Here is a 12,180-nt window from a genome sequence, read left to right on the forward strand (position 1 = left end):
AGGAACACAATAATGGGATCATGTGGTAAGACAATGTTTAATTTAGCTTTGTAAGAAACTTCCAGGAGCGCCTGCGTGGCTCAGTAAGTTTGGTGTTTGCCTTCAGCTCAGGTTGTAGTCTTGGGGTCCTGGGATCGGACCCCTAGTTGGGAATCACTGCTCAGTAGGGAGTCTGCTTCTCCCTCTCTGATCCTCCCCCACTCACGCTTGCTCCCTTTTCTCTCTCTCTCAAATAAATAAACAAAATCTGGAAGGAAGGAAGGACAGAGGAAGGAAAGAAACTTCCAGACTCCTTCATCCAGCATGGCTGTACTATTTTACATTCCCACCAGCAATAAATGAGGTCCCTGTTGTACCACATCCTCATCAGTATTTGGTGTTGTCAAGATTTTGGATTTGAGCCATTCTAATAGCTATGTAGTAGTATCCCACTTTTGCTTAATTTGGAATTCCATGATAACATGATGTTGTGTGTCTTTACATATACTTATTTGTCATCTGTATATCATCTTTGGTGAGGTGTCTGTTCAGATCTTCTACCCATTTTTTGATGGGGTTGTCTGTTTTCTTGGTGTTTAGTTTTAAGTTCTTATATATTCTGGCAGCAATCCTTTGTCAGATATGTGTTTTGCAAAGATTTTCTCCCTGTGACTTCTCTTTTCATCATCTTAACAGTGTCTTTCATTGAGCAGAAGTTTTTAATTGTATGAAGTCCAACTTATCAACTTTTTCTTCCATGGGTCATCCTCTTAGTGGTGGTATCTTTGTTTTAATTGACCTTAAAGGTGAAAGGCTTTATAGGTCAGACCACCCAGCCCACAAAGCTAGGTTTTTATAGATATGAATATTAGACCCTTTTCCTAAAAGCAAACCTCAAAACTGAAGAATGACTATGCTCTCTATATTTATACTATAAAACTAAGTAAAATATTTAGGCATTTTTCTGAAAAGCAATTAAGAGAAAATACTAAATATTAAGGCAAATAATTATTACAATACACTTACTTTCTTAAGAAACTCCAAGTAATATCTTGCAAAACACTATGATATAAAAATCCAGGAAATTACTTACTACTCTCAAAATAGTAGTGGAGTAGAAAACTTTATTTTTTGTTAATACTAATACATGTAACCTCTCCAAAGAGGCTATGTATAAATAAAATATCTGGGTTCTACTTCTTCATTATGAAACAATCACATGTCCACTATATTAAAGATGGGCAAGATAAAATTAGAAAAAGACCTCACTGATACTCCAAGAATATTACTTTAAGATAAATTATATGAGATTTACGACCAAATACATACTAATTAATTGTCTGTTGTGTACCTGGCACTATGGTTGGTAGTACAGGGAATACAACAGGGGATGAATCAACTCAGGCACACAAAGGACAAATACTCCTTCCCAAAAACCCTTCAAATAAACTGTCTCTACATAGTGTCACGGAGTTTGTGTATAATATTCACATGAGAAGAACACAGAATTTCAGTATTTTCCTCTGGAAATTTCCTAAGGCACATAGGGGAAAGCTAAACTGAAAAACCTATAAATCACATACACCTACTCCAAAAATCTAGCTATTCATCCCTACCCCAAACACCCAGAAGAAGGAAAAGTTCAATCCCACCATATCATTTGAAGCCTTGCAATACTGGGATCAGGTCAAAAGGCCCTTTATCAATTAACAGTTAAACAAGAGTGTTATTCCCATGGCTATAATCCTAACATAGAATGGGCTGTTGGAGCCAGCTAAAGTTGAACCAGAACACTTTCTGAATACATACTGACTGTCTCTGAGCAAGATGGAAAAGATATTAGCAAGTAACCCATCGAAGGAAATGGTAATAAGGAAAATGTATTTCCTCACTGAAATAAATAGACACCAGTCCTTCCCAGTCCTTGACAGAATAGTTACGTGATAAAACTGTACCACCCTGTTAGATGGCCCATTTGGTTAAAGAACCAATAATTCAATTCATTTCAACAAGTCTTTACTGAGCACCTCTAATATCCAGCCACTATGATGCATCAGTGAACAAGACAGACAGAAATCCCCACCTTTGTTGTTTAAGAACAGAGAGGGAAAAACAATGAAGCCATAAATGCAAAAGTAAGTAAACAGTATATTAGAAGGCGTGAATTGGTATGGAAAAGAAAGAGAAGAGAGGCAGTGAAAGTACCACTGAGGCAGTATTTGGAGAGGAATGCAATTTTACACAGATGGTCAGCCCTTACTGAGAAGATGACACCCAAGCAAAGAACTGATGAGGTAAGGGAGTTAGCCACACAGGTATCTGCAGAATGAGCATTCCTGGCAGGGGAAGGAAGAATGTGCTTGGTGAAGTGGACAAACAAGGAGGCCAATGTAGCTGGATAGCAAGAGAAAGGTGAGGAGAAGAAGAAAAGGGTAGCAAGGGGGCACCTGGGTGGCTCAGTCAGTTGAGCATCTGCCTTCAGCTAGGGTCATGATCCTGGGGTGCTGGGATCAAGTCCCACATCAGGCTCCCTGCTCAGCGGAAAGACTGCTTCTCTTTCCCTCCCTCTGCTACCCTCCCCCTACCCCGCCAGTTTGTGTGCCCATGCTCTCTCTTTCTCTCTCAAATAAATAAAAATCTTAAAAAAAAAAAAAAAAAAGAAAAAGGAAGGAAGGAAGGAAGGAAAAAAGAAAGAAAAAGAAAAGGGCAGCAAGGACAGAGGGGTGATAGTGAAGGGCCAGATTACTAAGGGCAGAGGTGAGCAAATTTTTTCTCTAAAGGACTAGATATAAAATAGCTTTTCAAGCCATGAGGTCATAACTACTCAACTCTGCCTTTATTGTACAAATGTAGCCATAGACAAGATGTGAACAAATGGGAGTGGATATATCCCAATAAAACTTTATTTAGAGGCACAGAAATCTTGATTTCATATAATGTTCACATCACAAAATAACAAGTTAATTTTTTTAAACCATTTTAAAACATAAAAACCATTCTTAAGCCTGCAGGTCATACAAAAACAGGCAGTGGGCCATATTTGGTTCATGGACCAAAGTCTGTCAACTCTTAATACTGGAGGTCTTTCCAGTCACTTTAAACACTGTGGCTTTCACTCTGAGATGGAGAGCCCTTGAAGGGTTTTAAGCAGAGAAGTGATAATATCAGACTCATATTTCTAAAAGGTCACTATGATTGCCATGTTGAAATATATAATAGAGAAGCCAAGAGTGGAAGGAAGGAGACCACTGGGAGGTTTAGTGATCAGATTATGTATATATTCTGAAAGGAAAGATGACAGGACTTTCCAACAAAATGGATGTGTGAATATGAGTAAGCTGAAAGCATCAGGACTAACTTCAAGGTTTTTGGCTTGAGCAGATGAGTTAGGAAAGGTGAAAGGAGAGCAAGTTTGGGGGATTAAGATCAGGAATTCACCTCTGTACATGCTGAATTCCAGATACTGATATCTTAAGTAGGCAACTGGATATGAACCTATAGTTTAGAAGAGAGGTCTGGATTAGGATATACAGTTGGTATTTTTTGGCATAAAGCTAGCATATAAAGCCACAAGATCACCAAGGGAGTAGGTAAGTATACCAATGAATGGGAGAAAGCAGAAGAGGCACAACTAGAGTCAGAGAAGGGATGGCCTAAGAGGTAGGAAGAAAATAAAATAAGACTGTGCTGTTCTGAAAGCCAAGTATAAACTTATAAATAAGGTAAGCTCCTTGAATTAAAAACAAGAAAAGGGACACAGCATGAGAATGGAAATCCTGAGTTCTGATCCTTGCTTTACTATCAAAGATGTTTCCAAATCAAAGATACACTACACACTACACTACACTATACACTACAATGTCTAGCTTTGCCATGTTTTACTATTTTTTAATAGATTTTATTTATTTATTTTGACAGAGAGAAAATGGGAGCACAAATGGGGAGGGGCAGAGGCAGAGGGAGAAGCAGGTTCCCTGCCAAGCAAGGAGCCCCATGAGGGACTCCATCCCAGGACGGTGACCTGAGCCAAAAGCAGAAGCTTAACCAACTGAGCCACCTACGCACCTCATGTTTTACCATTTAGAGGAAATTTACCCTATCCTACACTATTCTCTCCCCACTCCAGCCCTTCTTTGGGGGAAACTTAACCTTGAGAATGTCAAGTTCCCCTTCAAAAACTTCAATGACTAATCATTACATAATCAACCAGCATTCCATTCATCCACTCTGTGTGGCACCAAGGTCCTCCATAATACAACACTAATGTAATCCTTTCCCTGTCCTTCCTCTCATCGCTGTAGTTCCAGCCAAAACGAGTATAATGACTCCTCCCCAGAACATCTTGCAATGCACTACTACTAAGTTTTATTTTAAAATTTTTAAACTTTAGGGCGCCTGGGAGGGTTAGTGGGTTAAGCCTCTGCCTTCGGCTCAGGTCATGATCTCAGGGTCCTGGGATCAAGGCCCGCATCGGGCTCTCTGTTAAGCTGGGAGCCTGCTTCCCCCTCTTTCTCTGCCTGCCTCTCTGCCTACTTGTGATCTGTCAAATAAATAAATAAAACTTTTTAAAAATTTTTTTAATTTACTTATATTGTGTGTGTGTGTGTGTGTGTGTGTGTGTGTGTGTGCATGCGCACGTACAAGCAGGGGGAGGGGCAGAGGGAGAAGGAGAAGCAGGCTCCCCACTGAGCAGGGAGCCTGATGTGGGGCTTGATCCCAGGACCCCAGGATCATGACCTGAGCCAAAGGCAGACACTTAACCTATTGAGCCAGCCAGGCGCCCCTACTGCTAAGCTTTAAAATTAAACCTTTCCCTTACTTGGACTATAACCTCTACGCCACCGTGATATGTCATTATTCTATCCATTAACTGTCCATCTCAAATCTACCTCTCCATGAAGCTTTACCAAGTACTTGAGATCGATATAATTTCTTCCTTCTTTAAGCCATCCAGCATTTTTTCAACTTCCTACTAACAACACCTGGCTTCAGTTATTTTTATCATAAGCTCCTTAATGAAGTAACTCACTCTACCTCCACAGCACCGCCTACAATGACCTGCACTCAGGGAGGCTCAATAAAAAACTGAATTCAATCCTTAGAGAGCACCTAATTGCAGAATTCAAGAAGCTTCCATCTGAAAGGTCACCATCTCTTCCCACATATTTCCATGGCAGTCATCAATACAGTGACTTCCAGGGAATTTCTGACTCTTCCTCCATAAACAGAAATTCCATTGTTTATTTGACTTATTTCACCCACCTTGGTTTAATCCCTCAAACCCTCTCCCATTCCTTCAGGACTTTACCACTTAACTCACTCAAACACACTCACTTTCTACTCCTAGCATAATTCTTAGCAATTTCAGTAACAACAGAGATGATCCTTTTAAAATTCTGGGCTCTCCATTCCTTATATTCCTTTCCCCCAATGTTCTCATCTTCTTTCCTACTTTAGACACCCACTCCCCACCAACGCTCCTAATCCCCCGGTCCAACCCACCTTTCACAATCCCCCACCCTTTTCACACCCTCACTCTGTCCTTATCTGACTGAAATTATACAATCCATCATCTGTCACTCATTTACACCAGCAACTCCCTCTGTTAACCCCTCCTGGCAAAATTCCAAACCTGCTTAAATCCAACCTTGGCTATGCCACACCAATAACCCTGGACAGCTGGATGTGACTGAGAAAAAAAAAAAAAAAATCACACAACTATGCTTATTGTTCTTTTTTCTAAATTCATGATCTTTCCTCAAAAGGCCCAACAATCAATAGTTCTCAAACAGTACTGCAACCTGGGGGATTTGAAAATGTGAGGCAGAGTTTCCTGGTTGTCATAATGACTAGTGAGTAATCCTAGCATTTGTATCCCAGGATGCTAAACATCCTTCAATGTCCAAGAAGCTCCATTGGTGGGGAGGTGGGAAGGGTGGTAGAAATTCAGGAGCGCCTGGGTAGCTCTGTGGGTTAAGCACCTCACTTCAGCTCAGGCCATGATCTCAGGGTCCTTGGATCAAGCCCCGTGTCAGCCCCATGTCAGCCCTTGCCAGGCTCCCCACTCAGTGGGGAGTCTGCTTGTCCCTTTCCCTCTGCCCTTCCTGCGCTCATGCACATGAGCTATCTCTCTCAAATAAAGTCTTTTTTAAAAAGAGAGAGAGAAAGAAGAAAGCATTCACTTTCTTAACGATTATTTTACACCTTGTCTTTTTTCAAACACCTATGCCTCCATCCCATAGCCTCACAATTGACTGCTCATCCTGATTTCTATTTCATTCAAAATACCAACCCTCTGCATCTTTTCCCACATATTCTTCCTCCTTTTCACTATGAATGAATTGTTCCTATTCCTATTTATGGACAGCACTGAACTCAAACCCTACTAAATCCCATCCCCTTTTGCCTACTCAAGAATATGACTCCAGTAATCACTCCCTTTGCACGCTCTCTCTCTCTCTTGCATAACTTTCCTTAACCTCTAGCTCCCCATCCCTAATTTTCTGCCCCTTTTAGAGCATAACTCTTTGAGTTTACATTTTTGGTTTCCATTTCCTCTCCTCCCATTTTCTTAAATTCACCCCCATCAGCCTCTCACCCCAATGCTCTACTGGAACAGCTCTTGTCAAGGTCTCCTAAGATTCCCATGATGTTTAAATACTGTGAACAATTCTCAGTCCTCACTTTAGTTGACCTCTCTCACTAACAGGTGACACAGTTGACTGCTCCCTACTTGAAACATTTTACTTCCCTTGGCATCCATCCAGAACTCCACTCTTCGTTCTATTCCTACTTCATAAATTACTCTGCTGGCTCCTTTCTTTCTTATCTTCAGAGCCTCTAAATGCAGGAATGCCTCGGACTCAGCCCTCACGCTGAATCCCTTCACCATTGTACATGTACTCACTTGACAATCTTACTCAGGCTTGAGGCTTTAAATACCATCTATACACCAAGGACCACCAAATTTTTATCACCTTGAATTCCAGATTCACACTCAAATACGTAATGAAGGATATTTAATAAACATCTTAAAATGTGTCCCGCCCCCCCCCCCAAAAAAACTTTGTTCCTTCCAGTGTTCCCTCACTCAAGAAAAGGCAACTACTCCTTTTCTCCAATAGCTTATGACAAAAAGTCATCCTTGACAGCTCTCTTCCAATCATAACCCACATCTACTCCATCACCAAATCTTTCACCTTTACTCTGTTCTCTTTATCTAGAACAATAGCATCCAGAGTGTTCTTTTTAAAATTTAAATTAGGTAATGTTATTCTTTTTTTTAAGTTTTTATTTAAATTCTGTTAACATATGGTGTAATATCAGTTTCAGGAGTAGAATTTAGTGATTCATCACTTACATACAACATCCAATGCTCATGACAAGTGCCCTCCTTAATGCCCATCACCCACATAGCCCATTCCCCACCAAACTCCCCTCCAGCAACCCTCAGTTTGTTCTCTGTAGTTTTAAGAGTCTTTTACGGTTTGCCTCCCTCTCTCTTTTTTTCCCCTTTCCCTTATGTTCATCTCTTTTGTTTCTTAAATTCCACATAGGAATGAAATCCTAGTATTTGTCTTCCTCTTACTGACTTATCTCGCTTAGCATAATACACTCTCGCTCCATTCACATCATTGCAAATGGCAAGATTTCGTTCTTTTTGATGTCTGAGTAATACTTCTGTGTGTTTGTGTACCACATCTTCTTTTCCATTCATCAGTCGATGGATATTTGATGATGAACTCTTTCCATAATTCGGCTATTGAGAGGTCATGTCAATTCTTTGCTCAAACCCCTCCAAAAGTTTCCGGTCTCCTAGTAAACACCTCATATAATGGCCTATAAATTAATCTGATTGCCCCTAACTTCTTGGCCACATACCCCACTGCTCCCCTCTTCACTGTGTTCTATCCACAGTGGTATCCTTGCTATTTCTCAAACAATTCACATCTTCCCCTCCTTGAAGCCTTTACATTTGCTATTTATTGTCACAGATACCCAAATACCTCCTTCCCCTACTTTTTCAGGTGTCTTCTCAAATGTCCTTATCATGAGCCTATCCTTGATCATCTTATTTAAACTAGCAAGCCCTCCTCCAGCACATCTCTGACTTGTTTACATCTCCATAGGATTTACCACTGGCATGTTATCTTTGCTTAGTCTTTGTTTTGCACAGCTAGAACAGTGTTTGGCACAAAAGAGAAATTCAAATGAATTTCACAAAATATTTTCTCATAAAGCATTACATTCAATGTTCACAACCCCCAGAAAAGTAGTAAAAAAATGGAATAAACAGTATACATTTTATAATCTTTTAAAATATGAAAGTACGAATACACAAAAATGTTAAATGATCTGTTTATGATCACACATCAGCAGAGCCATCCTTAGAACTGGCGTTGGGTCTCTAGCATCTTTTCCAATTCACATCACTGTGCCCATGAGTAAATCAAAGACCAGGTGTGTATTTAATTTTACACAGTGATCTCTAAAAGCTCAACCTGAAATCTAGTCCTTTATATCACAATCAAACATGAAGTAACACCTGAACTGTACATGACTCAGTAGTTATTTTCTTTTCACTAAAAGGCTCTGATAGAAGGCATCAGACTATCTTTGAAATTTACAGATCTTGTGACAATTTCAGTCAAAAGGAAAAAGCAGGAATGAATGTGCCAAGAAAGAGTTAAGTATTCAAGTATTCTCTGTCTTCCTGTGCCCTCTGCAGCACACTTAACACTGAAGGGTAAACCAGCACCTTGGTAAACAAGCTTCAAAGGGTGTCTCTGGTTCTCAAAAGACTTTTTGTTGCCATTCTACAGAACATGGCAAAGAAACTGTATCTGGAGAGAATGGACATGATAATTTTTCTTAATTAGCTATTTGCAAAACAACCTCAGAACCTGCAATCTAGTTATAAACAAGCAATAATGTTAAAAATCATGAATTTTAAAACAAATAGAAGTTACTCTTCACCTTGGCAAAACAAATAACTGGTTTTGACTAAAAAAATGCATAAATTCACTAAGTATTATGTCGATACAGAAAAATTTTTCATACATAACAGTACTAAATATTAAGAGTCAGATTAGACCCTTCAGTAATAAAATAATTTCCAGACTCTTGCCAACACTCATTCTCCTGTTTCTGGCATCCTCTGCCACAGTTGGAAACTGTGTATCTAGGTCAGAAAAGACAAGTAGCTTTTCAGAACAGCTCAATATCTTTGGCACAAGTGTTGATATTATAATTCAATCCTTTCACAAATTCCTTTAAAAATACACTATGATGTAAATCACAAGATTAGTACTTCACAGACAGTACAGTAGCCTAATATTTAAGAAAAGCCACTGGGAAAAAAAACACATGCTAGATTTACAAAACTGATACAGGCCATGCGTTTGAGCTCCACTTTGAGGATACAGATTACTAAAAAATAAATAAGAAAACTTTAAAAAAATTGATAGAGGTAATGGACTAAATAAGTATACAAGGCAACCAATACAATGTAATTAGTGTTAAGAGCAATGCGTTCAGGGTCAGAAGATCTGCCTTCTAATTCCAGCTCCGCTACAAATGAACTAGCCAATTTTGAACAAATCTCAACCTCTCCGAGCCTCAATTCTTTTGTTTATAAAGTAAAAGGGTTAGACTATACCCAGCTCACTTTTTAGGTACTGTGTTTATTTTGTTTATTTATTATTTTTAAAGATTTATTTATTTGACAGAGAGAGACACAGAGAGAGAGGGAACACAAGCAGGTGGAGTGGGAGAGGGAGAAGCAGGCTTCCTGCCAAGCAGGAAGCCTGATGCCTCTGATGCCGGGCCTCCATCCCAGGACCCTAGGATCATGACCTGATTCAGCAGAAGGCAGATGCCTAACAACTGAGCCACCCAGGTGCCCTTGGTACTATGTTTAAACATGATTCTGTAATAAATCAGAAATCTACAAGTACATTTTATAGGAGACATATTAAACTTAAACCTTGAAAGTATCTGGTTTTAAATGTAATATAAATACTGTAAATAAAACTAAAAACTTGATACCTTGGGAAATTTGAATACGGAATAATAACATTATAGAATTATCTCTAGAGGGCGATAATGGGATCATATGAATTTCTCTTGGTGGGGATGTTGATATCTAATTTGAGAGATACACAGTATTTACAGATGATACTATTTGAAAATCCGAGATTTTCTTTAAAATAATGTAGTTGGGGGGGTTGCAGGATAGTGAAATAAGAATGGATTTATGTTGATAATTATTGCAAACTCATAGGGGTTCTCCATGGTTCACAGGAGCTCTCTCTACTTGTGTATGTTTAAATATTTCCATAAGAAGGTTTTAAACAGGAACAAATTTACCAAGAATCTAAACAGCTAATTTTCAATTTACCTGTAGAAAAATGAGAATTTCATGTCATATTTCCTTCAGCACAACATGTGGGCTTTAGGGAATCCATTATATTAACTGCACAAAACCAAAACTATAAAACCATCTTAGGGAGCAATTTAGTAATAACTAATAAGCAAAGGTGTGGATATCTTACAGCAACAATACTATCTCTGGTTACATTATGTATAGAAACTCCAACAAAAACACAGTAAGTTAGGTTAAAATCAATGTTCACAGCAGCACTTTTTTATAATCACAAAACACTGGAAACCTAAATGTCCATCAACAAGAAAATGAAGTTATAAATTGTATAGTTAATGAATTACAGTGATATCTTTCATCATTTCTAAACCCACAAAAATGTTGGGTGGCAAAGCTAGTTGTAGAATAATGCGTATAAAGTGATTCCTTTTATAAAGAGCTTGAAAATGCTTAAGATAATGTTATATATAATTTACAGATAAATTATTTTTAGTGTAAAAATCATTCGAGGTAATGACACACAAAATTCAGGAGTGGTTATCACGGGGAAAAGAAGGAATAGAACAGCATCAAGGAGGTATACACACACGGTACGTATGTGAGTACTACTTCCTAAGAAAAAGCAAATTTGGCAAAATGCCAGCTTGTGAAAAAGTTGTGCGTGGTACGTACATATTATTATATTCTATTTTGCCTATATGCCCAAAACAATTCAAAATTTCCAAATGTTTTTAAAATTATACCCACATCTATAAAATATTCAGAAAGAAAAAGGAACCTTGGTCCTTTTTTTTTTTTTTTTTTTAAAGATTTTACTTATTTATTTGACAGAGAGAGATGGCAAGAGAGAGAAACACAAGCAGCAGGGAGCTGGGGAGGAAGAAGCAGGCTCCCCCCTGAGCAGGGAGCCTGATGCAGGGCTCAATCCCAGGACACTGCAATCATGGCCTGAGTCAAAGGCAGACGCTTAACAACTCAGCCACCCAGGTGCCCCAAACCTTGGCCCTCTTAGAGAATTATTTTAGTTCTTAAGCCTTTGGGGATAACCAAATTTTTCAATTTAAGCTAAATACTGATGTTGGATAGAAGATACAAGAAAGTTCCCCCATCAAAGAAAACTAAAAGGTTGTGTGTGTGTGTGTGTGTGTGTGTGTGTGTGTGTGTGTGTGTCTTTAATGGAATGAGATGTATTCCTACATAGATTTATCCAGGTGAATAACCAAAGCCTTTCAAAGTATTAGAGAGTATAGGCTAGAGTCACTGTCACTGTTTGAAGATCCCAAAACAATACAGGGGGTAAAAATGCTTAAAGACACTCTAATTCTAAATAAAGATCAAGTAGTACTTTCATTAGGGCAAAACTATGGAAAGCCTAAGATATTTCCCAAGTCTCCATAACCTGGCAGAACTCAACTACCAAGTTCTGTCTCCTCTGAAGATTTTGTCAGGATTTGATTATAGGCTTTGTTGTGGGAGGTTTAGAGTAGGCTTTACTCTAGGAAAAGTCAGAAAATCTTTTCTTACAGAGACATGCAGTGAATTAACACTGGAGGCCTACAGACCTACAGTCCTGGTAATGCGGAATACTGAATACCGTAATATACTGAACTTTGCCACTGCAGAATGAAAATAAGTGGGTGTGGTTGTTTTAATAAAATTTTATTGACAGAGTTTATCAATCCTTGCTTTACCTCATAGTCTTTCTAGTGTTTCACCCACATGCCCAGGGTGTCAATCAGGTCTCTCTCTCTCTCAATTCTGCCTGGGCCAGAGCTCCAATATCCCGCAGCTACACAACCTCTAACATCTCTGTTCCATTC

At 38.9% G+C, this 12,180-nt stretch overlaps 1 protein-coding gene across 2 annotated transcripts in view; it reads right to left on the bottom strand.

Annotated features, from left to right (window-relative positions):
* STRBP (spermatid perinuclear RNA binding protein) overlaps window positions 1-12,180 on the bottom strand; it is a 147,254-nt gene that overhangs the window by 78,827 nt on the left and 56,247 nt on the right. The window lies entirely within an intron of this gene.

This window comes from Lutra lutra, chromosome 13 (genome assembly GCF_902655055.1).
Source record: "Lutra lutra chromosome 13, mLutLut1.2, whole genome shotgun sequence".
Lineage (NCBI taxonomy): Eukaryota > Metazoa > Chordata > Mammalia > Carnivora > Mustelidae > Lutra > Lutra lutra.